Source organism: Choloepus didactylus, chromosome 2 (assembly GCF_015220235.1).
Source record: "Choloepus didactylus isolate mChoDid1 chromosome 2, mChoDid1.pri, whole genome shotgun sequence".
Classification (NCBI taxonomy): Eukaryota; Metazoa; Chordata; class Mammalia; order Pilosa; family Megalonychidae; genus Choloepus; species Choloepus didactylus.
Genome location: NC_051308.1, coordinates 29,064,355 through 29,091,676, shown reverse-complemented (window position 1 = coordinate 29,091,676; position 27,322 = coordinate 29,064,355). Strand labels below are relative to the sequence as shown.

The window sequence follows — 27,322 nt, the reverse complement described above, 5'->3', positions numbered from 1 at the left end:
GGTAACTGCTGGGGCATCTGGGCACAAAGTGGCCCAGTCACGTAATCGTGACTTCCAAATTACATAGCTTTGGAATGAGACACCTATTCTGGATGGCTCTGACCTGTCAGGCCACTGTTGTCACCAGGGAGTTGGATGTGCCACATGTTTTGTCTTTAATGCTGTAGACTAACAGGGAGAAAAGTATATGCTTCAGAACCCACTACCCTTATTTCACCACTGTCAGCAAATTTTTACGTTGTCTGGGCAGCCCAGTTTTTGCTGTACTCCAAGCAAGACCCATATTCCCAACAGGCCTGAATTTACAGACTGCTAAGAAAATGACTTCATTTTCTTTCTAAGGGTAAGTGTTCTTTTATGGGAGTCCAGCAAAAAGCCCCCCAGATCTGACCTTGAATGAGCCTCAGATGTGTCTGTACCTCTTGAACAAGGAGAATTACAGATAGGTAAGAGAACCTGACAAATATCTCTAGCTTCCCAGTAGTTGGGAGTGCAGAGACAGGAGAAGGGAGAAGAGGCAGGAGAGTGGGAAGGAGGGGGAGACAAGGCAGACAAAGAAGGTAAAACAGGAATGTGACAAAATTGCCTTTACACTTATAACAGATGGAATCTGACATGCCTTTAGAGAACAAAGTCCCTGAACTGAGAAATAGTAACCCTTCCTATCTAATGAACTCTCCCCAAAAAGGAGTAGTTTTTATTGGTAAATTTGGTTGTTTGGGGGGTTCTTTAAGTTTTTAAATATATTATATATTTTAATGGACTCTTCTCTGTTTCACAACTTGATTTTTTTAACAGCTATACTGTGGTATAATTGACAGACAACAAACTTCTCAAAGTGTAAAATTTGATAAATTTTGAAGTAGCTATATACTCATGAAACCATCATCACCACAGTCAAGATAATGAACATATCATAAGTCCCAAAAGTTTCCTTGTGCCCTTTTTAATCTCACTCTCCTCCTCCCTGACTCTCCTCACCCCGCATAATCATGGATCTGCTCTTGGTCACCATAGATTAGTTTGCATATTCTAGACTTCCATATAAAGGTTATCATCAGTATATACTCTTTTATTGTCTGCCTTCTTTTACTCACTATACTATTGTGTGGCTCAATAGGTCATGCCTTCTTATTGCTGAGTAGCAGTCCACAGTTTGACTATATCACAATTTGCTTATTCATTCACCAGTTGATGGATATTTGAGTCATTTCCTGTTTGGATCTGTTACAATTAAAGCTGATTTGAACTTGAATGCACTGGTCTTCATAAGGACATATGCTTTCATTTTTCTTGGCTAAATAAATACTGAGGAATGGAATAGCTGGGTCAGATAGTAGGATATCTTTAACTTTTTAAAAACTGTCAAACTGTTTTTCAAAGGGGTTGTATCATTTTTCATCTCCATGAGGACTCAAATTCCTCTATATCCTTGCTAACACTTGGAATGGTCAGTCTTACTTATTTTAGCCATTCTTCTAGGTATCCAGTGCTACCTCATCGTAGTTTTAATTTGTATTTCCCTAATGACTAATGATGTTAAAAATATTTTCATGGGCTTATTTGCCATCCATATTTTTTCTTTGGTGATATGTATATTAGTCTATTTTGCCCATTTTTAATTGGGTTCTATGTTTTGTTCTTGATGAATTTCGAGAGCTTAAAAAATATATCCTAGTAACCACATTCAAGAGTTAAAGAATATATAATTTCTTCATCAGAATATGCAATTTGAAATATTTTTAAAAGATGAATATGTATTTCATCTCTGATGCACTATTACCCTACTGCTTAAAGCAAAAATGAGGGTATAGCATGGCAAATTGTAATTCATGTGAAAAAATGGATATTTGTACTAAAACAATGGTTGCCTCCTACCCACTGTCATTGAAAGCACTCTGTTTGTCCCTAATGTCTGGATATTCTCATTACAATATTGGGTGCATCTAAAAGTCATGGGATTGTGAGAGTGTAACTAATAATTCTTAGTGTAAATTCTGTGGTGTTCTCTGAATTTTTATTTACTAGCTTTTGAAATTTTAAGGTTTTATAAAACTGAGTTGATAGACACTTGCATACACATCTGAAGACTCTGAACTCTTTGACTTAGGTTAAAAAATTTCTCAAAAACCTTCGTTGACCTAAACGGCTACCTCTGTTAACAGAGCTATGCTTTTTTTTTTTTTTTTTTTTTTTTTTGGGGGGGGGGGCTATTCTAATTCCTTTCCCTTCCATATAAATTTTAGAATCAGCTTGTTTATTTCTGTATAAAAATCTTGCTGGGATTTTGATTGGGATTGCATTGAATATTTAGATAAATTTGAGGAGAATTGCCATCCTAATATTAAGTTTTCCAGTCAATAGTACAGTATATTTTTACATTTATGAGGCCTTGTGTCATGATTTTGTAGTTTTCAGCATACATATTTTGCACATATTATTAGGTTTGCACTTAAGTATTTTATGTTTTTGTGCTATTGTAAATGGTACTGATTTTTTAAATTTAAATTTCTGATTGTATTGTTGGAAATTGAACTATCCAACACTTGACTTTTATTCTGTGACCTTGCTAAATTTGTTATTAGTTATAGGGGATTTTTTTTGTTAGATTCTTTGGGATTTTCTATGTAGACATGTCCTCTACAAATAGTCAGAGCTATGCTTTTTATCCTCAAAAAGCAAACAGAACAGTGCCACTTAGCTCTCACTATTTGGGACCTGTTCTTTTGCATCTAAACTTCTGAAGAGCTTCAGGCCATTTGTTTTGCATCTGTATTCTAGCAGACCATTAAACTTCTCACAAAATGGGATCAGCACCCCAGAGAGTGAACTAGGCACAGGCATCGAGGCAAAGTAGAATGTTCTCAAAACATTTCCATTGTTGAATAGCATGGTTGAAAAATAAAAAGGAGGCATGTTTTTAAATAGAAATGGTGAAAAATATCAAGTCCTAAAGGTGAGAAAATGATCAATGGTAGAATTGACAGTTATAAAAAATGAGTAAAGAAACCAGTGGTGGAATGATATTAGGACTCTATATGTAGTACTAGAAGTTTCTTGCCCATAAATTTTTTTTCAATCCTTTGGGGAAAAGTTGAAGATCCTTATTTCTTTTTTGAACACTAAAAAAGCACTGTTTTAGCCTATCCTAAACATTCAAGATGTGTATAAGGGAGCCAACTCAATTTGCCCTGAAAGTTCCTCGTAAACTTGGAAAGCCCATTGCTTTGGAACTGCTCAAGGTCAACAGCTCGGTCAAACAAAGTTGTAATAATTTAGAATCAAAATTCTTCAATCTAACAAATAGGCCCCAAACTATAGTTATTGTTGGCAGCCTTGGAGATGGTATCAGGGAAGAACACAATCTGAAAAACTGAGAGGAATTGTCAGATGGGCTTTCAAAATAATAGTGAGGACCACACCCAACATTAATTAATTAAGGGGATACAGTGTTGCGTGTTATCAATATCAATGACATGGCGACAACCAAGATACAGGTGGGTACTCATTTCAAGAGAGCTAATAAAATCCAATCAATGTAAGTTATTGGTGGTAGGGTGCCCATACGCCTTATTCCTACAAGCTTTCACCATCCCCCATATGGATAAGATAGGAAGAAGGGCAATGAATATGGATTTATCTGCAACATCTATTCCTTTTAGAGACATTGGCTTTGGGGAAAGGGGCAATAATGTAGTCACTTGGAGTTGCACAGTGGGAGAACTTAAGGAGGATATGTAGCATAGTTACAGAGCCGATCAGTAGTCATTAAACGGCAAAACAGATTTGGACCATGCAGATTTGGAAAGTATTCTAATAGAAGCAGGTAGAATAGGAACATAGCAGAATTGCCTGTTCCAGATACAATCTGATGGGATTTTAGAGATGCCCCTTACTTTTTGATTGAGCTGGGAAACAAAGAACTGTGTGATCAGAAGCCCCCGTCCAAACTATTCACATGTAAAGATAACTCTGGGCTGGTGGTTGCAGCTACTGTTTACCGAGCTTTGTGCAACTCTTCCTGCCTGCCTGCCTCCTTTGCATGATGGGGAATCATTCCATTCCTCCCTACCAAGGCCCCATCAGGCAGTCCGTTTGTTGCTACTGCTGCTGCTGCTGCTGCTGTTTCTCAGCTGTCTGCAGCAAGGCCATGTTGCTTGAAGTGGGGCACAGTGTGCCTTTGAGGGGGCTCTTTGGCCCATCCATTGCAGCTGTCCCACTTGTGCTCACCACAGAGCAGCTGCCCAGGGCCCTCTGCACACATCCTGCCCACGGGGCCTGGGATGGACTGACTACCCCTTTGGTTCTGACAGGCTGCTTAGCCACGCCTTGCTGCCTATTGTGAATCCTGCCTTATGCGTTCAGCTCTTGTGGTTACCTTTCTGCCGGGTGTTCATCATTAACTGAGCCAAGGTCATGTGTCTGAGGTCCATGTGGATTGGTTAGTGGCACACACTTGTTCTGTGGCTCCAGAAGGCTCAACTTTAACCAGAAACCTCATAAATGTGAGCCTTTAACCCAGGGGAGACTGGACAGAAAACCATGGTTGGCTGTGACCTGCTCCTGAGAGGGGGTGGGTCTGATATGGTGCCGGGCACTGGGTGAGTAGCACTTTGGCAGCAGGTCTCCATCTGACCATTCTGGAACATTGTCCTTAAGGGGAGAGAAGGTGAAGCTTCAGAATGGCTGAGGAGAAGAGGCTGAAGCTCAGCAATGCTGTGCTGCCCTCTGAGTTGATGAAGGTGGCCCAATCAATAGGCATTGCTCAGATTCAGGAGGAAACCTATCAGCTGCTGACGGACAGGTCAGCTTCTGCATCAAGGACATTGCACAGGATGCTTTGAAGTTCATGCACGTGGGGAAGTGGCAGAAGCTCACCACCAGTGATGGTGACTAGGTGCTGAAGAATACTGAGACACTGTATGGCTTCCATACTCAGGAGTTCATTCCATTTCATTTTGTCTCCATTAGAGCCAGGAACATTGCTTCTACAAAGAGATAAGGTTGAGCTGAGTGACATCATCAATACCCCTTTGCCCCAGGTGGCCCTGGACATCTGATTCAAAGCTCAGTGGTTGAGCACTGAAGGCTGCCAGCCAGCTAAACCAGAGAATCCCCATTCAACGCACACAGCTCCCCAAAAGTGGCAGAAGGCGGAGGCCACAGAATCCTTGAAGTCAGCAAAGCCAAGCCAGGAGGAAGACTCCTGCAAGGCAAAGGTCAAGGGTCTGCCCCAGTTGATGGCAAAGGGAAAGAGAAGAAAGCACCAACCTTGCTGGAGAGGGGCTCTTTGCAACTGAAACCTTGAGATATCCATGAGTCATCTGTGGAACAGCAGATGTAGTGTAAGGAGATCATGGAAACCTGGGTGGGATCATGCAAGGCCAAGAGAGCGGAAGGTCTGCAGAGCTTTGTTACAGACCTAAGGCCCTATCAGATGTTGCCTCAATTCAGTACCTTCATCTCAGAGGGGGTCCATGTGAATGTGGTACAGAACAACCTGGCCCTGCTCATTGTTTTGATGCACATGGTGAAGGTGCTGATGGATAACTCTTTGCTGGATGTAGAAAAACACGTGCACAAGCTGATTCCAGCTGGAATGACCTGCATCATGAGCAGACAGCTGTGCCTGCCACCAAATGTGGACAATTACTGAGCACTCTGGGACTTTGCTGCCCGCTGGTGGCCCAGATCTGCAAGCATTTCAGCACAACCACTAACCACATCCAGTCTCGGATCACCAAGAGCTGAATGGGCAAGAATACTCCATAGACAATTCATTATGGCTCCATCGCAGGCCTGGCACAGCTGGGACACCATGTGATGAAGATTGATTCTGCTCTAGCTGCAGCAGGAAGGAGAGCAGATACACCGCGTCCTGGATGGCCCCTTGCTGAGCTCTGTGGCCGATTTGGAGCTGACTGCACGCAAAGCCTCCTCCTGAAACACTGTGCCCTATTTCTGACACTCAGAGAAACTGTCCACTGGGCAAAATTTGGGTCTCTGTAGCCCTTCCTCTGCTCCCATATGGTCAAGGCCCGGGCCCAGGCTGCTCTGTAGGCTCAGCAGGTCAACAGGACTGCTGACCACTTTGACCATCACCCAGCCCCAGCCCACGCTGACCCTCTCCCAAGCTCCTCAGCCTGGCCTCACACCCCTGAATTGCTAAAGGTCCCTGGCTCCATTGTGTTGCCCATCCAGACACTTGTATCTGCCCCTCTGCAGCCTTCCCCTCCTCTAACCAAGTTTAATGTAATGTCTTTGTCCTCTAGTGCCTCATCTAATCAAAAAGGTCCTGTCCCTCAGCACCTCAGTCCCTGGTTCAGGCTCTACCACCACCCATGCCTTCACCACCACGGTCCCCAGAATGCAGCCCATCATCAAGGAGATCTCCATGGCCACAATTGCACTGCCCAGCCCTGCCCCTCTGCAGAAGTGCATTGTGGCCTCCTTTTCCCCACAAGGGAGGCCAAAGGAGGTCCCACCTCCCATCCTTCTCCATTTCCTCCTCCCTCAATGTCCCCTTCCCCCCTGAGGGGCAGTGGCCTCTTTGGAGAGTAACAGGAAGTGGAGATAGCTGCCCTCCAGCCCCAGGGACTGCAAAGGCGAAGGGTTCCCAGCCCCCTGGATCTGGCTCCCTGCAGCCTGCTCCTTGGTGCTGTCACTTATCTGCCACCATCTTCTTCTACAGCCTTTTACACCATACACTGAGTAGAAGAAAGTAGTAGCTTACTTCCTCCACTTTTCTTTCTTTTTTAACATTATACAGAAGTTTCTCAGAATAAAAGTTTGATTTGCAAAACAAAACAAAACAAAACGCATGATTGAACTTCTGGAAAGTTATCATTCTTACTGTAAAAACAATTCAGAATTTGCTCTGTTACTAACAGGTTGGTAGTAGCCGCAATATTTCTAGGGGGTACAGATTCCTCACCACCCCCTGCTGACCTACAGTGATATACGAAGACTGATGCCAGTTGAAATGCAATCTTGTCTCAATTAAAAGTTCTGCCTCTTAGTCAGCATCTTTTTTATTCTATGCATAACAGAATTTATTCATAGTTTAAAATCTTATGTAATTTGTGTAAATCACTGACTTTGTGGAACATTTCATTTATGAGGGCTGGAAAATGAAACTCAGTTTTTTGCCCAGTCAAGGATACTAAACTGAACTTAAAAAGCTGATTAAAATAATGTCCATGGACTATGTCACTTACAGACTTCAGGATATCTATTATCCTTACATGATTGTCTGAAGCACTCATAATTATATTTAGGTATTTTGAATGGAAAATATTTCCCCAGGAGTTCTGACTCAAATCTAAAACAAGCTTCAAGATCACTTATTTTCTCCACGTCAATGCAGACTAAAAGAAGAGGTCGCCTCGTTGGTGAAAGAGATGAACATGTCGATGAAAAAAAAAATTGGGGCTGGTCAAAAAAGTTAACATTTCAGTGAGATTTGACCCTTACCTTCAAAGTATTCAGAGTATAAAGGAGATGGTGGGTAAATCACTGAAAATTGCAGTTGTCAATTTGAATTTTTCTATCCTTTTAAGGAATTCAGGGACTTCAAAATTAATATTTGATATATTAAAATAAAAAAAAAACACATTCAAAAGCCTATTTCCTTAATATTTGGGTTCAACTTGCAAGCCTTATTACTCTATTTATAAATCTAATACATTTTTACAACCACATTTAAGAAACCCTTCATTACTTAACTAAATTCCTTTAAATACTTTAAACTACATTTATAAAAACAATATACTCAATTTCATTTTTAAATGCTTCAATTGACTAATTAATAAACAAAACTTTCCCAAGTACCTACACCGCTCTTTAAAAGCTAATGAAAGGAAACTTAAAAATATGTCTTAAGCTCTTTAAATTCATTCAGTACTATTTACAACCATAGTAAAATTCTCCTGTACTTTCCAACTTAAAATCATAAATCAAATTAACTCAATTTCTCATTTTAAATTGGAATCACAACGATATTCTGTTACATATTGAAATGTGTCAATTTCTCTCAAATATTCCAGACACTCAAAATACCAAATATCAACATATTTTTGAAAAATTTAACCTAAAATCTTAATATGTTGGTTTGACTTATTTCAACATTTAAATATATAATTCTATATCTTCCCAGAGTTTTTTTTTTAACCTACCCACTAAAGAAACAATTTTGTCATCCAAACCCAAGCAAGTGCACTCATACATTGGAGGGGTCAGACCAAAAGATAGCTCTAGTCAGATCACAGGACTTGGTTCTTGCTGTAATCATGACGAGACACAATGAGGCCTCTTTACTGTCGCTATAACCGTACTCTAAAACTTGGAAGACTTAAAGCATTTCATTCTTAATTTTCGATCTGCTCCCTGAAATCTGCAATCCCCACCTAGATTGCAACTAACTTCCTTTGTTGCCTCAGTTGGATTTGGGTTTCTTTGACTCTTTTGAGATATGTAAATGTCATCTTTTTGAATTGTGCATCTCTCCCAGGTCTTTGCATACAGCCCAAACCATGCAATGACAGAATGACCCACAGGGAAGACAATGAGAGAAACATGCAGAGGTTGTAGGAATGAGAGGTAGCAAGCCCAGCCTTAAGAACAGGAGCTAGTGAATTACAGTGGAAACTTCATGGTTAAATTTGTGTATTGGGGGACATCACTCTGGCAACGGTGGGGAGCATTTATTTGACAAAACTGAAGGCAGGAAAGTGGTCGCAAAAATCCGGACAGAGATGATGAGGTCTTGAATCAGGCAGTGAGAAGTTATGCAAAAATAAGGGGTACAGCTGTGAACATACTTAAGAGATAAAATTAGCAAGATGGTGATAGATTTGGAGAGTAAAGAAGAAGAGGCAAGGGTGACTGCCCTTAGTTTACTATCTCTTCAAAATCCAATGTCTTAAGTAAGCTTCAGAGTAGTCAAGTATTGGCTGAATATTTAAACAAGTATCTATAGGTAGATATTCCATAGTTTTGCTTGAGGTGAGACTAGAAGTTTCTGAATGGAAAATGTATTAGCTTTGAGTAGAAAGATGTGATGATGGTTAAGTTCATATGTAAACTTGGCCAGGTTGTAGTGTCCAGTTGTTTGGTCAAGCAAGCACTGGCCTGATTGTTACAATGAGGATATTTTGTGGATTTAAATTATTAGTCAGTTGACTGCATCTATGACAGATTACATCTAGAATCAACAAAGGAGATAGCCTTCAGAATGAGAGAAGTCTCGTGCAATGAGCTAGAGGCCTTAATGGGAGAACTGATGATTTCAGTAGTCAGAAAAGAATTTCCATCCCTACTTCAGCCAGCCAGCTTCTCCTGGGGAATGCATTGAAACCTTCACCACAGTTCCCAACTTGTGACCTGCCCTATGGAATTTGGACTTGCCAATCCCCACAGCTGCATGAGCCAATTTCTGTAATAAATGTCATAATATTTACATGTATATAGATATTTATGTAATACACATACATATGCATAAATATGCAAATATATATAGTATATCTATGCTGCCTGTTCTGTTTCCCTGGAGAACCCTGACTAATACAGATTTTGGTAGATTAAAATAGGATGTTACTATGACAAATACCTAAAAATGTGAAAATGGCTTTGGAATTGGGTGATGGGTAGAGGCTGGAAGGATTGTAAGGCCCTTGATAGAAAAAAACTAGATTGCTTTGATGAGACTGTTGTTCGAAATATGGATGTTAAAAGTTCTTCCGATGAGGGCTTAGAAGGAAATGATGGATGTGCTGTTGGAAATTGGAAGAAAGCCAATCCTTGTTACAAAGTGGCAGAGAATTGGGCAAAATTGTGTTCTGATGTTGGATTGAAAGTGGAACTTTTAGGTGATGAACTTGGATATTTCTCTGAGAAGATTTCCAAGCAAATTGCAGAAGATGCTGCCTGGCTTCTCCTTGCAACTTATAGTAAAATGTGAGAGGAAAGGCATAAACTGAGAACTGAACTCTTAAGCACAAAGAAACCAGAAACTGATGGTTTGGAAAATTCTGAGCCTCTCCAGATAGTGTGCTCAAGAGCCAGAGCCAGAAGTGGCTCTAGCAGGGACCTCCCTGAGCTTCCAAGAAGCGAGTCCCCAGAGGACAGGGCTCCATGTGAGGGTTTAAATGAACAACCCTTTGCTAAAGAGGGTGTGGCTGAACATGCATCCAGTCAGCCCTTTCAGTGGAAGTCAGGAATGGAAATGCAGTTATCCGGGAAGAATCTGTAGAAAGCTCTATTATCTGACGGTTTTGGACCTGCTTAAACTTCAGGCAAAGCTGACAAGCATTTTGCAAAATTTGTATGAGCAGAACCAATGCAAGCCTGGACTGAAAGAGACAGTGAAGGCACAAATTGAAGGAAGAATATTTCAAAGGCAGAACCATGGAAGCAAAATTCTGCACCAAACAGGTCTCCTTAGTCAAAGAGAGCAGGCTCACTCATACGTGGGGAAAGGATAAGTCTGCTACTGAGCTTGGAGGGGGCAGGGCTTGTACTCCATTTCTCAAGGAGATCGCTGCCACCCCAGCACTCAGACATGGTGGGACCTGTGCCCAGGCATTCGTGGAGAGCCTGGCTGCCTTCCCAATTCTTGCAGAGGTGGGAAACCATTGGGTAATGCACAAGTGCTAGGAAAGGGTGGGGCTGCTGCTCCATCGGGCCTAGAGGACAAAACATTGATTCGTAGATAATTCTCATACCTTGAAATCTGATGGAGCTTGCCCTGCTGAGTTTTGAACTTGCTTGGGAGCTGTGACCCCCATTTCCTTCCATTTTTTCAGTTCTGTAGTAGAAATATTTATCCTGTGCCTGTCCCTCCACTGTGAATTGGAAGCAGATAACTTGTCCTCTAGGTTTCACAGGTCCATTTGCTTTGGGATGGACTGACCCATAACTGATTTTGGTAAGACTGTACTTAGCATTGTTATTGAAATGACTTAAGACTTGTGGGATGTTGTCGTGGAATGAATGTATTTTGTGTGTAGGAAGAACATGTCTTTTTGGAGTCCAAAGGGTGGACTGTGGTGGTTTGAAGGTGTTCTTGGTATTGGTCTGTATTCTGGTAGGAGTGGACCCATGGTAAATAAGATATTTTCAAGATGTTACTTTAGCTAAGGTGTGGCCCAGCTGAATTAGGTTGGGCTTTGATCTGGAATACTGGAGTCCTTTGTAAGCAGAGTGAAAGTTAGATGGTGAGAGAAGTTATAGGAGCAGCCAGAAACCAGAAGTCAGTGGAACCAGAGGAGAAAGAAGAAGACATTGCCATGTGTCTTACCATGTGATAGATAAGCCAAGGAACCCCAAAGATTGCTGGCCAGCCAGAAGAAACTGACCTTGGGAGGAACCAAACCTTCTAGGCTAGAAGACCTTGTGCCAATAAAAGTCCTGCTGTTAGGCAAACCCATTATATGGTTTTTGTTTTAGGAGCTAACAAACTAAAACCGAAAGCAAAGCTGTCATTTTGTTATGAACATTCAAGAGCCAGACTTGTATTCTCACTCATGAAGATCATCTCCTTTAGCTTAATGGTCACTTTTTCAGGAGGGATTTTGCTATTCCCTCAGACTCATATGCCCTTTCATATACTCTCACAGATTTCTGTGTTTTTTTCCTTGAATCATGTATCCAAAATTCATAATTAGGTAATTATTCATGTGATCATTTGGACAATGTCTGTCCCTGCTGCACCATGAGAGCTAGGACCATGTCTGTGTTGTCGCTGACAGACCTCCAACACCTAGAGCAGTGACCAACATTTAGAAGGTTCTCAGCAACCATTAGTTGAGGGAATGAATATACAAATGAGTGATTGACTATAGGAATTAATGAATGAAAGTAATAGTAATAGACAGCACATGTCCCTGCTGTAGAGACAATCCAATATGTTCCTTACAGTGGTTCTCTGGATTTTTCTCAAGCACATGAGGAGCAGTATGTGAGAACATTGGCTTCAGTGTCAGACAAACCCAAGGGTCAGTCCCTTTTTCCATACATAAACTGGGTGATCACAGACAGTTCACTTAACCCACTAAGGCTTTAGTTTTCTCACTTATAAAACGGGAGTTGTGTGTGTATATATGTGTGTGTGTGTGTGTCTGTGTGTGTCTGTGTGTGTGCGAACAGTTTGCCAAACTGCAAAGTCAGAGGGAACAGTCTCCATAGTTCTTCCCTCAGTTCAGACACCAGTTGAAAATTCAAGATCCCCAGGACCACTCTCACTTCACACCAGCTGGCTACAATCCCTACAATCAACCTTAGGTTTGAACTCACTAGAACAACTCACAGAACTCAAGAAAATGCTGTATTTACAATTGAAGTTTTATTAGAGAAAGGATACAAACTGGAACAGACCAAAGAGATACATAGGGCAGAGTCTGGGAGGGGTTCAAACATGGAGCTTCTGATGTCCTCCTCTGGTCGAGTCATGGATGGCCATAGCTGCTCCCAGCACGATGTGTGACAATATGCACAGAGTATTGCTAACTAGGGAAGCTCACCTGAAACTTTGGTATCCGGAGGTTTTTATTGGGGCTCGATCACACACTGCATGTGTGGCTAACCTTTAGTCTCCAGCCCCTCCTAGAAGTCAGAATTGATACAGCACAGCCCAAAGCCCCCATCATAAAGCACATTGTTGGAGGTTCCAGTGGCCAAAGCCCCTAGGAAAACAAAAAACATCCTATCAGGCAGGATATTCTGGGGGCTAGAGGTCACCTCCCAGTATCTTCACCACAGTGTGCACACTGTATGTATTTACACACATATGTTTACATCCTATACACACACATACACACATACCTATATTCAGCTTTGTTCCAAATAGCAGAGAATATTTAAAATTATTTTAAGCAAAGCAAATACCTCAAAATCAACTATTCAGTATTCTCCTTTATCTTACTTTTATTTATATAAGAATAGAGAAACTTCTAGAATGTAGGCAAGGCTTCCATTTAAAAGCTATAAATAGGAGGAAGGAGCTTAGGGAAATGTAGCCTTTAGACCTGAAAATCTAAGGGACTCTTAGAACATTATGTAGAGCTCTCAAAACAATCGGGAGAAAAAGAATTCCTTTGTGAACTGTGTTAACCAAATGAGTAAAAGTAATAACAAGTTTGCAAATTTTTAAATCTTAAAACGTCAAGTCTATGAGTACTGTGCTTTAATCCCAATATTTCATGTAAACATGTCACATACACTGAGAATAACAAATATTTTAGGTATTACATTTAAAATATACAAACTGCAAATTGTAGGAAAAATTATTACTGGAAAATTCTCATTCCAAATTTTACACAAAAGGTGGCCTCTCAAGTTTATTGTCAGTTTTATGATATTCTGATTTATAGTAACATTTAAAAAAAGATACAAATTGTGGGCAATTGTATCCACAATACAATTGCGGGGGGTTTCTGACTTCTACCTTTAGATGGAATGTGGCCTTTCAAGTTTATTGCCAGATTTATGATTTTATGATGCTTTGATTTTTAGTAACTGAAAAAGTTCCTTTAAGGCATTCTGTTTTATATCATAATGCTCTTTGAATGTTTATTTATGATCACCTTAATATTTTGCTTTTGTATTTTTGCGCTTCTGAAAATTTTGTGGCCCATGAAAAAAGAATCCCTGGGGCATATGCTCTGCCAATAATCACTGCCCTCCTAAAAGCACCTGATCTCATCAGAATTAATTGAGATGATAGTTACTTTACATGAGACAATAATGAGGTGCTGTGGTTTTTTTAATTAAGTAGATGTAAGCAAATGACTAACTCCATAACCCATATTCTGAAATTATTACATGGAGGGTAAATCAGAACCTGAACTCAGTAGACACATGTGCCCATCCACAGATCACATTTTGAGACGCCTGGTATTTTAGATGCACCTTTTAGTAACAGGGGGGAAGTGGGTTGCTAAGTGGCCCCAGGCTGCACAAAGTCTCCCTGGACTCATTTATACCCTCGGTTTGGGGCTTATTGAGTGCTAGTCCCATTCCAACTGGATCTGTCTGCACAGAAGCTGTTGGGGCTTGGGGCAGGGTGGGGGCAGCCGTGACAGCTGGAAAGCACCTGCAGAGTGTGAAAGGTCTGGCTTCCATGCACTCTACATAGAGGATGTATTCATCTGGGCCGAGATGCGAATTAAAACACATGGCAACCCCCATTGCCTTGTGGAAAAGTGAACAAAAATCAGATTTTGTGATGTTCCCTCACTCGCTGCATCCTCAAACAGTTAAAGGAGAAAGGAGGCCTATTTGCCATTTTCTCAGAAGTGTGGGATTTCAGAAGATATGACACTTGATTCACTTTCATGCATATATCTTTGTTTAGTCATACTGAAGAGGAGTTGGGTTTTGAAATGGCAAAGTCTTGGCCTCAAGAAGGTGGGCATCGTTCCCATTTGTGCAGCATGGAATTTCGGGAAACAAGGGCTACATATGAAATGAGTGTGTTAAGCTGAAATCCATACCCCTTGTTTCTAACTCTCCTGGGGAAATCAGTGACTCTAAAGATCTTTTGCTATGTAAGGAAAGCACAGAAAACCCACACAGCCTGCTGTGTCCTCAAAGGCGGGTGTGACCCCTGATCTGAACATCTACTTCTGCAGTCTTTCTCCTTCCCGTGAGTCTAAGCTCTCACCATTGTTGCCTTTTGCAATGGTGAATTGGCAGGATATTAAATATATTCACACTCAGTCAAATGAGGCAACTTGCCACCATTCATGTAGGCATATGCAGTAGATTGACAAGCTAAGCAACAGGCTAGAAATTCAAAGTCTGTGGATTTTAATCCCTGCTGTGCAGTGTGTGACCCTGGGTGAGCCTCTTAACATTAATTCTGCTGTGGTGTCCGCATCTGTAAAAAGGGAGGACTAGTCACACAGCTGGTAAATATTAGTAACATGTTGCTGTTGAACTGATATATGGGAGCCCCTTGGAGCTCTATCACCTTCTCATTAGAGTACATGGAAGGTTTCCAAGCCATGCTCCCTTTTAGTATTTTGTTAGATTCTGCACATAGAGGCCTCATCCATTTCTGGATAAAACTGCATTTCCCTCCTCCAGCAGCTCTGTGCATCATGTTGCTGCAGTTGCATCAGGTGCTGGTGACATGGGAGCCGTTAAAGAGGAGGGGGAAATGGGAAGGTCAGAGCCCAAAGAGATGCGGAAAATAAAACTGCACCAAGGTGAGAGGGACTCAGTGCATTAGAGACACAACCACGGCCTTTAGAGTCTGACGGATCTGGGTTCAAGTCCTCCATGTGGCAGTGACTTAACTGCCCCACCCTTGTTTTTCTCATCAGTGAAATGTAGATGGTAATAGTGCCCAGCTATGAGCATTACTGTGAATATGAAGCACGGAAGTGCACACAGAGCTCCTTGGCATTCAGTAAGCAATGGATATTAGGATTGCTACTATGCTCAGTCTAACACTGCAGCCGAAATGCAGAGGGTTTTGATTTCTTATTTCCCATCCCATCTTTTTCTGTAGATGTCTCATGGCCAAAATTGGGAATCCAGATCTGGCTGGGGGAGGGAAAATTGATTAACTATACACTCTTTATGACATACTATATTATATTATACCATACTATCCTAACCTGTACTATACTATGCATTTAAAAGTGGCCCTGTTCACAATAAAGCCTCAGCTCCTGCTCTATTGTGGAAGTTGATTTCCCCTGGAGAAGAGGCACTGAGTGCAGCTGGGAAGCCTCCAGAAACAGCTGGGCATAAGTTCAGATGTGGTATGGAGGGAGGACATATGCTTGGAATGGTGCAGCTAGAGACAGCCCCTCAAATGACTTAGGGTTGCTTGCTTCTGTACCTGTTTCCCACTCTGAGTTGTCAACTCCTTAGAGGCTGGGACCCTACTTCCTAGGGAGCTGTGAGTTTCCAAAGAGGTAACGTACATAAGCCCTTAGCACACTGCCTGGCACACAGGCAGTCTCACAAAATGGTACCTATTCAAATGCTGCTGCTGATTATGATGTTTATATTCTCAGTGTTTGGCTTTTAGGATTCCATAAATTTTCATTAAACTTCTGTGGGGTGTTTTTTTGTGTCTGTGATGATCATTTCAGAGTCTATTCCTGTACTGCTCAGGTGGTTTGACACTGTTGAGCCTACAAGGTAAAGAATGATGGAAAAAAAATTATATTTTGTCTGAAATTTCAGGAAATGTTGTGGCTAAATCTACGGGCATGGTTTCCCATCATTCAGGATTGAAGGGCAAATAAGGGAAATGCTCAGAAATTCCTCTAAGTCACACAGCATCAAAAACATGCAGAAAGATTCATTCTCAGCAAAGTGGAAGTTAAAAAATCATTTTAGTTTCCAATGAATGTCATTCTTCCATATCCATTAGTGATTGATTGAACCATTTAAACTTTCCACTTTTTGTAAGACAAAGATGGTCAAATATCAACAACACAATGATAAAGGTGGCATTTATAACATTTATTACATTAAAGAAGCATTTGATATAGATGCAAATCATTGTTTGGAAGATTACGTTTTGGCCTGTGATGAGTTATACACTGAAAAAGGATAGCAGTAATAGCATAGAAGAAAAAAATGCAAACTGATATATAGGCAGCAAATGCTGGAATCATAAGTTAAGAGACAGGAAGAAGCCAAAGTAGTCATTAGAACTCGGCCTTCCTCCAACCAAAACTCTAACCTATATCAGAATAAAGAATTTGTCTAGTTGAGTCACGAAGCTTTCTAGAGAACCAGTTCCTGCATCTAACAAGACACTGAGAATAGCTTAACTGAACTAACAAGATCACTCCCTTGGCAGGAAGTTGTTTGTGTGGTGAAGAGCGGCAGTAGCAGTTGATCAATTGCTGAATCAAATTCAGGCACAATTGGCCACCCCAATTTAATTAGTAATAAAGATCCTGTTTCAAATAATTCTTAATTCCAATATTTGGTATTAAAAGAAGCAATCATCCTTGGTCTATTTGGTTGAGAGCCTAGGTTACTTCTCTGCTTTTCAAAGATTCTGTGTCTATCCTCTCCATTTCATTCATTAAATTCATTAACTCGCTCAGCAATGAGCATAGCTATGTACTAGAAATTGCTAGGAGCTGGGAATACAAGAAACCACTCTGATTCTACCTTCTACTACGTTCTAAGAAAATCTGGAAAATGTAACTTAAAACATTTCAAGAACCATAATTTTAAATATAACAAGCCAGAGGTGGAAACAACTGCTTTTCAAATCCTAGGATTCTGATATTAACATTTTAATAAGTTGTTAATTGCACATTTTCAACATGAAACCTGGAATTATAAGTAAAGATATACAGGAAAATTCTCTGGAGGCAAAGCAAGTCTGCCTAAATGGTCTTGAATGTTTCTACCTTTTAAGATTCTGCAAGGGAGAGCCAGTCTGGACTGATTTGAAGAGGTTCTAGGCACGGCTCCCTAGCCTACATATCTCCAACTCTCACCCATTTTTTCCCTACTATAGCATAATGATTTAGGGTCTCAGAGGCTAAGGTGATGTCAAGAATCTCCTTTTAAATAAGGCATATATAGGACAGCAAAATTGGGACAAGGGCACCTGGGGGCAAAGGATATCAGAAAGGAGAGGAGATGCTGACAATGGGGCCGGAAGGGTCACCAGTGCCATGCTCTGCAGCACCCACCACCTGGTCTGGGACCCTCTCATTCAGAGATGTTTGGAAGGAGGACAGAAGGCACGAATGTGGTTCCCCTCCCCTTTTTGCAAGAGAAGGGCTGCATTCCTCATGCTAGTGAGATATTTCATGGCTGTTAGTATCCCTTGAGTGAAGACCCCTTGCGGACTTGCTATTTCAGGGCCCTAGCACACATGAGCACTCAGCTCAAGGAATGAATTCTTCCTGGATAGTGAACCAAGCCAGTTTCATCTCCAGGACCCCAGGCTTTCTGCTGTTAGCTGATTGGGTAATAGCAGAAACAGACTGACAAATGAGTCCCCAAAGCCACAAGGACCGATCTTTGTAATAGTGAATAAATACTTAATTAGGTAAAGAGCTTATCCTCACAGATCTTGCAGCAAGCCCAGGTACTAGCCTTGCACCTTTGTGGGGCCCTCACAGGGTCATTACAATAGGCTCTTATTTGCCCTATAGATAGGAGTCAAAGTTTTTGACCCATAATTTTAGTGTCTTTAAGCAGACAAGTTCTCATATTCAGTGGTCCTTAGCTAAAAGGAACATTGCTAAAATGAACATTTTTATTTGTATATAGTGACTGATAGGTGTAATTTGCTTCAAAATAGAAGTTCGATTGATAGCGAAATCTATGTGCTGAAAACATTCTAAAATGCCATTATTAAGTTGTTAAAACAATGTCTGATATGGGAGAATGTCTTATATGTGAGAATGCATAACATTAGCCATATACATACCATTCTTTTAAGTGTTTATAGCATGAGCAGTAATATCTGAAAGTGATTTACGTGATTATGTCAAGTCCTTAAATGGAAGGTGCTCCAGCTATTAGCTGCTGTGTAATAAACCATCCATTAGTGGCAAAAACAAAAAACAATCAAACAAAAAAACAGTCATTTATTATTATTATTACCCTCACAGGTTTGGGGGGTGACTGGATTCAGGTCGACAGTTCTCACTCAGGGTCTTTCACACAGCTTGGTCAGCCTGCACTGATGGGATTGGGGTCCTCTCAAAGGCTTCCCCTCACATGTCTGGGATGCAGACAGTCGGCTGGGACCCCAGATGTTGGCCAGATCATCTCCATGTATCTTGGACTTCCTCACATTACGGCAACTGTGTTCCAAGGGTGAGCATCCTGAAAACGAGAAAGTGGGGTGGGAGCTGTGTCACGCTTTCTAACCTAGCCTCGGATGTCTCTCAGCGTCACTTCTGTCACCTTCTCTTTGTTAGAAACTAGACACTAAATCCAGCCCACATTCAAGGGGGCGGGAATTAGGGGCCCCCTCTTGATGGAAGGAGTGCCACAGAATTTGCAGACATGTTTTTAAACCACCACAGATGGATTTTATTCATGATCTATTCATGGGTCCTTAAATAACTAATGAGCTCAGTTTGAAAAGACAGTTTGCTCAGTTCAGATGTTTTCACATGTGAAAATCAGGTTCAGTTTTCTAAGAGCTGTTTTTGTCATTCTCCTTTCACTATTTCATCATGGTAATGTGCATATTCAAAGAGTTGCATCTCTTTTAATATTTTACGACTCCTTACCTTGTGATCCTTAGTGTTAAATCATTTTAAGTTCAAATTTGAAACTTTATTTTTGTCTGTATGTTAAGCCTCTTCATTAACACAGTTTGGAAAGCAGTCTTTGCTTAGAGAACTATTGTGGGCAGCAACTTAAAACAAAAATAAACATTTAAAAATCAATCAATTAAAATATTGTCAAAATGAGACTACGTGGAATGTGACAAGTGGCTATTAGGATTTTAGCTGTAGTGTTTCTCAAGTTACAAGAATTTATGCTTTCTTAATTTAATTGCTGCTTTTATTTTCCTTAATTTATTTCAAAAGGGAAAGGACTTGAAAAAATAGTGGAGACAGTATTTGATCTCCTTATTAATATTAAGAAATTAATTCAAAATTCTTTATAACCTCTTTTAAGACAACAGACAGGGAGAGAGAAAGGCTGTTATGTAGTTTCACTGGCAAGTAGGACTAGAGTAGCTCAATCTTCTTGAAGCAAATATGATAAGGACATTAGAAGAGTCACCCTCAGAATGAGGAAAAGGAAAAACCTGGCTGTCTGGAGAAGCCCTAAAAAAATAACCAAAATTAAATGAGCGTTTGGGTTTGGGATGGAGGAGGAAAATCTAGGCATAAAAAATGTGTAGATAAAGCAATAAAACCAACACAAGGAGTGAGATATAAATTAGTAAATCCTGAAGGGGAGTGAGAAAACACTCCTCAAGGAAAAATGCATGAGAAAAAGTAGACCCATTTTTAGAAAGGTCTTATGGGAAGAAGATATTGAAATTCAGGGCAGGGCTTTTTATTACCAACTTGGTGTTCAGTTAAACAAAAAGGATTATTTTTATATCTACAAGTTCTGAAAGCTTCAATACCTAAGGAATTTTTCAGATTATTGCAGAGGTACTGACTCTCATTTTTGCAATATAATCAAGTGATAAAAAAATAACAGAAGGATGAACTCCTTGTTAAAAAAATACTGAAAAGATAAATGAAAGGAGAAAATCTCCTAGGAAGTCAGTCCCCTAATCTTCAGGAAGGACTACACCCAAAACTCAGCCCAGGCCACGTCTCCCTCCTTCTTTTAAAGACTACAAGGAACATGGCAGGAATCAGTGACAGGAAGTTTTTCCTTACTCTCATCTAACTCCCTTCCCCAATTCTCCTCTAGGCCTGTTCAATAAGAACACATCTGTCTTTTCTTCATTAGGTGAAATAACGTGTTATTTTAGCCTTTCTTTATTAAAAACTCCCTCTTCATTTTCATTTCTGAAATGAAACATCTCTTTTTTTCCCCAGTTTTCCCTTAAGTCATGAAGGCTGTTCTATTTTCCTTGGCTGCTCAAGAAAATACCATGAGATGAGTTGGTTACACAATGGGAATTTAATGGCTCACAGTTTTAAGGCCAAGAGAAGTCCCAATCAAGGCCTCATCAAGGAGAGGCTTTCTTCCTGAAGGCTGGTGATCTTGGGCTGGCTGCTGGTGCTCCTTGATCCTTGGCTCCTCTGTTAAATGGCAATGCACATGGCAGTCTCTCCTGACCGCTCACTTCTTTTCTGGGTTCTCTTGACCTTCAGCTTCTTGCTTCCCAAGGCTTTCTCTCTATCTGTCTGAATTTCATTCTGCTTATGACGGACTCCAGTAGTAGGATTAAGACCCAACCTGTTTGAGTTGGGCCACAACTTAACTGAAGTTACCACATCAAAATGTCCTACAATATGCACAATGGGTTCACACCCACAGGAATGGATTATGTTTAAGAACATGTTCCTCTGGGGTACATAGCTCCAAACCACCATGAAGACCAAACCTGGTCTAAACAGTTCTGATTCTTTCATATTTATATTTGCTAAACTCTATCTTTCTTTTTAAAGCCATCCAAGCATCAAGCTTAAACACACACACACACACACACACACACACAACAACAACAACAACAACAACCACCAAAAAAAGACTATGGTTCTTGCTGATTATTATCTTTAACTTGTTGGACACCTGATCCTCAAGATCTTTTATTCCAAAATAGCAGTAACCACTTTGACATCTTTTCTTGAATTCATTGAGCTTCTGTCCCCAAATTTTTAAATGCTGTAATTTATGGAGTTATTCAGGAAGTAACACTACATTCTACTTTACATTAGCATTTTTAGTGTACATGTCTTCTCTTTCCTATTAATTGAAGTTTCTAATAGGCAGGAGCTATTTATTATGTATTATTGCATCTTTTACAGTGTTTAATCAAGAGCTCTACACATATCTTTATCCACAGAGCATACTGTTGAATCTATGTATATAGTGTGTATCTATACACTATAGTGTAATCACGACATCTCTTTCTGTCTCTCTAACTAGAATGTGTTTCATGGGACTTTGTATCCTAAATAACTGGCACCTAGGATGAGTGCAGTGAATGTTTTTTGAATGAGATGTCAGTAGAATCAACTTTTGTTGGACGGTTGGATGGAAGGAACATCAACTTGTAATACCATCCAAAAACTTTTCCAGAATAAATTTGAACTTACACAGGTTTGCTCCACCTGACTTCCTTTCAGGCAGCCTTAAATCTAATTAAATCTTCTTCCTAAGTTAGCTTTTAATAGGAAAATTTCAGAAAGGTTTTCATTTACAAATAAGAAAGGAGAGCAGGGAAAGGGGCTGTACTGCAGCTGACCGTGAATCTGTCAGCCAGTGCAGAGATCGACGCTGTGCATACTCAAATTGCTCTCACACACGCTAGTCAGATGCTGCACTTCTGTGGGCACGAAAATACCCACGGAAACACATTTCTTCTGTGTTATCTGTTTTCCAAATAGCAGCAGAAGGCTTTCAGAAGAGGTCGTGAGCTGCTTGGAGGAGGAAGTCGATCTGAAATGCCTGAGGAGGTGGCAAAGAAAAGCAAGAGAGAGCTAAGGGACCCGGGGGCGAATTTGACTGGAGATGCCAGAAATGGGAATCGAGCACCCTACGCCACTTTGGCCAACTGCTTCAGTTCACTGAGCTTCAGTTTCTTCATTAGGAAAATTGGGGAGTTTAATTACTTAATTTTTGGAGCTCCTTCCAGCTCCAGAATGTCTTGGTTCTATCAGAGCTCAAATAAACAACAAAAAAACTGGTATCTGTTTCTGCATATATGCTCCTAAATAATTAAGTGGTACACAGGAAGCCTGTATTTCCAGCTCGCTACTTTAGAGTTACTAGTTCACAAGATGTTCTTTGGTCTTAAGGCCATTGAAAGTAAGTCTTAAGAGGTGTATGGGCCCACCAGGGTGATGTGTACTTGAGGGGAGGCCTGGTGGAGGGGGGTAGGTAGTGGGAGATTCACGCGCAGACTCTTGATATTTGGCAATCACACCTTCACACCATTCCAATCATGATCTGGTTTATGCAATAATTTTTAACCCCCTATAAAATTTTAGAGACACAAAACGTTGCCTCTCCTAATTTCTTTTTAAAAGGAATTTTTACCTGTACCATGTAACACTCCATTCCACTGAATTCTTCCCATTTTTTTTCTTAACCCTACAGTGTCAGAGATGTGCATGCATTTTTGGTTGTTTGTCTTCTTTGTTTTTAAACTGTCTTAAAATACTGGTAAAGGAAAAGTGATCAGCAGATTCAAAGAAAGAGGGAGATAACAGTTAACAGGGAGACTGCCTCTTTTTGGGAGCACTTACAAGGCTAAAATAAGAATCTTAAGTGCCATTTGCCTAGAAAAGAGAGTATCAGGGAGACAGATGTTTCCCTCATTATTTTTGTTCTGAGACATCACTGTTACTATGACATGTCACCATTCACGCGGGCCACCGGTGCACAGCAGGAGAGCTGAGCTTTACCTAGCCTTGTGAGTTCCACTGGGGCTCAAGGAAGGAAATGGTAGCCTGCAGGTTTTTCTTTTTTAGTTTAGAGGTATTGAGCAGTCATTTGTTTGTAATGTCATGGAATAACCTCACTTTCCTCTCTTCCCTACTAGTATCTTTCCCTGTTGTTTTTGGTGGGTAGAAATTTTGTAAGTAGCCAAAAACTAAACCAAGCAAGGAAATTGGGCAATGTCAGAGTCACATGTACCCTTCTTTTAGTCTATTTTGAAACCTATGTTTTTTTCATATCTCACAGTCCCAACCAATTTGTGCTGGGGCTTTGCTGTACTTCAGCACATTCAGACATGGGCGATGACTTTCTGGTTCTCTTATTTGGCGAGAATGTGAGTGTCTCCTTCCAGTTTACTCAAGGTGGCCCTTGAGTGTTAGGCCTAAGCTACCGATGGTTGGGGAAATGCTGCATTCTTATGTGTGTTGGGCAGGATTTCCTGCAAAGGGTCAAGAAAACATACTTTCCCATTGTCTTTGTTTAAACAGTAGAAGGCCCTTGTGTCCAGTTTGGAGACCCTGTTAGCTGCTGCTATGGCAACAAGGAAGATGGGCAGGTCACTCTTTGGCACTGTGTGAAACCCCTGATGGTCACCTTCACGACAAAAGCAAAGGAGAAGACAAAGTGTCTCTGACTCTGCTCCTGGGTTCACACTGAGCTCCCCCACCCTTCACCTCGTTGGTAAAATGGGAAAACTGCAACAGGAACCAAAGAGACACCACAAAACAGGAACCAATACACTGGAGGTGTAGTTTGGTTTATTAGCACTCTTGTTTAATAGCATTTTTATGATTCATCTCCCTATGAATAATAGGAAAGAGCACAGAGGAGTAGGAAAAGGGGGAGAGGATCAGAAATAACACTGTGAACTTGAAGTGATAGTCTCAATAGCTTTCACATAAGACATATAGCTTTAAAGAGGTTAGTCCTGATGCTATGATAGGGAGTTGGCAGATGGGTTAATGGTCCAAAATGTGGGCTGCCATTCCCAGGGTTTGTACAGCATCTAACATGGAGTTGGCAACAATAAAAATAACAATGGAAGCAGTGAGCAGAAACTCCTGGATATGACTTTTAAGCTCTATCTGATCGGAAGCTGTGCCCACCACAACCTGGAACATGCTTCCTGAGCTGCAGGTTTTTGTCAGTCTGATTTCCTTTGTTTTACAAACACTGTCTTTCTACTCCCCTGATGCCTCTTAAGCAGCTTGCACTGTCGTGACTTTACAGGATTTCTTTGTGACTGTCTGAAGATGGCCATCCGCAATGAATACACTGGCTTATTTGCTGTGTCAGTCTTTCCCAGAATGGCTCCATTTGCAAGGGCTTTCTTCCTTATCTCTCAGAACAACTCATCTGTGATGGTCCCGGGTACATAGTAGAAGACAGTGCTTACCAGAATACTGGGGATTGAGAAGGTTTATAAAAAGGCTGAAAAATGAAAGTGAGTTATATAGAAAAATACTCTCATTAGGGTTACATATTGGTTATGGACAAAGGACTTGCCTTGTCTTTAGCAGAAGTTAATGGTAGTAATTTGTCCCCAAAAAGGAGGATGGGGAGTGGGAATAGGCCATGGTATGAGGATCTTCCAACAGGATCATGGAAGTTGGGTGTTTCCTAAGTCGGGGAGGGAGTTAAACCACCAGCCACACTGTCACTAACAGGACCCTGTGACACTCTCTTCTGCTGTCAGTCGGTCAGTAAAGTCACCACAAGGAAGCTGAGAAGCCAAGAATAGTGTTTCAGAGAAACCCAAAAGGTCAGCGGTAGGTTAACTTCAGTCTGGAGAACTCTCCGTTATTACTGTTAGGATGGAAAAAACTTATTTTTTGTTCTCATCACATTTTCAGAAGTGCTGGCTAAGCTAGGCAGTGAAAAATGGACCCACAACAATTTTACACACACGTGCACACAAACATGCACACACACATGCACACACATCCCCAGTGGTGCCTGAAGTGATGGCTGGAATAGAGATCTCTATCTGAAGACAAGCTCACAGCAAGATCTTCTCTCTGTGAGCTTCAGTGAATTGAGTAGGCTTAGAAACACCCAATTTAAAGTATTCTTTCCAAGGCACTGTTTCACATTCTCTCCTTTTCTACTGTAAAGTTCCATAAAAGACCTTGCATTCTCATCATTTAGAAAACATACAAAGTTTATAAACACAACAATCCAGGCAATACAATACAAATGCTTAAAAGGTAAAAACTAATGCTTGCTGTTAAAAGTCAGTATAGAAACTCCCCTGTTGAGGGGCAGGTAGTAACTCTAAGGGGTTGCAAAAGGGTTTCTGGGGTGCTGGTAGCATTCCAGTTCTTTCTTTTTTTTCTCAATCTGAGTGCCAGTTACTCAAGTATGTTCAATTATAATAGTGTAACTTATGATATGAACACTTTTCTGTATGTGTGCTACATTTCAATAAAGTTTTATTTAAGTGCTCAAAGGTGATATAGAATGTAGTACTGACATTCAGAGGGGTCACGTGCCAGGGTCCGGCCTGCCGATGTCTTTATTGAGTGAGGTTGAAGCTGGGCTTAGATTGAGGTGGAGGATTTGAATCAGTGGATCTGACTCATTTCTGTTACCCACAGCAATTTTCAGCATGTAGCGGGTTCTCAGTAACAGTTGTTGAATAAGTGAATAAATGAATGAAATATGCACAATTTCCAAACAAAAGATTAAACAACACAGTTTAATAGATCAGACAACCAGGTGGAGCATCCATATTCTAAACTTATCTCTCAATAAGTACATTATAAAAAGTCAATTTACTGCCATAAAGCAATTTTTATGAGGCTCAGAACCTCCCAAAATGTGTTGGTACACATGCAGACATGTTTGTGTATACATATAATTTTTGCTTGGTGGGTTCCATTCACATGTGGGATGTGAATTAGGCAGACTCCTAACAGGCTCTCCAACCTGATGTAAACGTCAGTAGTATAAGAACCTCCTGGATGGTGGACTCCTCAAGGGCAGGGATCCTGTTTTCTCCATCTTTAACTCCTAGGACCTCACAGCATGGCTGTCACATGATTGATGCTCAGTGAATTTCTGTTGAATAAATAAGCCCAGGTCAAATGTCCAGTCTGATTCTATTGTGGCAGTCTCGCTTCACCTCCTTTTTGGGTTTGATAACTATAGGGAAATTCTAATATTATTTTTTCAGGGTTTAGCATGCAAAGTGAAGGAGAGGGAGAAATACTAGCTGATTATTTGAGTCTACACTTCAGAAGCTATTTGCCCTTAACGGAGTCCCTACAAGTTCATGTGTGGTCTTCAGCTTTGTATGTCCAGAAAGTTAGTTATTTTTTATCAGTTTACCCAGGAGAGACAACCTCTGGAAAATGGCTTATAATAATCATATATACACACATGCATACAAAAAAAAAAAACTGATATTCTAAGCAATAAGTATACAAAGGCGTATTTGTACTTAAGACAGGAACACATGGTATTTCATTAGTACTTTCTATTTTTAGCTCAAAAGTCTTCTTGAGAAATTAAATTAACATCACAAAGGTGGTTGGTATGATCAGAGTAAAGGGAATTGGATGGTCTTGCTGTGTATGTATGCAAATTTTATTGAGCTACTAATATTCATCAGGTACTATGACAAATTCTAGGGACTTTCATGTGCTATTTCACTCAACCTCATTTAATCCTCAAAGAGTTATTGTAAAATTCATATTCGTGCTCTCATTTTACAGATGAGTTAATCAAGGTTCAGAGAGGTTAATTCATATTCCCAGATACAACTGAGCACACATAGACCTGCAATAAGTGCTTACAGAACAAATGAGTAAACGAATGAATGAGCACCTGTTTTCCAGCAAGTTGGTAGCAGTGATGGAATTTCAACCCAGGTCCTCTGATTCTAAGTTCATTGTTCTTGAGGTTATAATAGCCTGAGGAGCCCATGGATAATATAAATGTTTACTTGCCAGGTAGATTGGAATATCTCTATCCCTTCCTTAGCAGGTGGTGAGGATACATTGGTAAGTTATTTTTCTCATGCATTCACTCATTCATTTCTTCAATAAACTTTTAGTGAGCACAAGCTGTAGTCTGAGTTTTAATAAGCCAGCACTGTTAACTAACTGCCCTGAGATTCAGGTAGATCATATGTAAAGCAGAGTGAGTAATTGCTATTTTACATAGTTATCACAAGAAATAACTAATTACTATGGGGGCAGAGAGATTAAAGACACGGTTTCTGCCCATAAGGAAC

At 40.6% G+C, this 27,322-nt stretch overlaps 1 pseudogene; it reads left to right on the top strand.

Moving 5' to 3' along the window:
- Positions 1-4,682: 4,682 nt before the first annotated feature.
- On the top strand, positions 4,683-6,725 carry LOC119511222 (annotated as a pseudogene).
- The last annotated feature ends 20,597 nt before the right edge of the window (positions 6,726-27,322 follow it).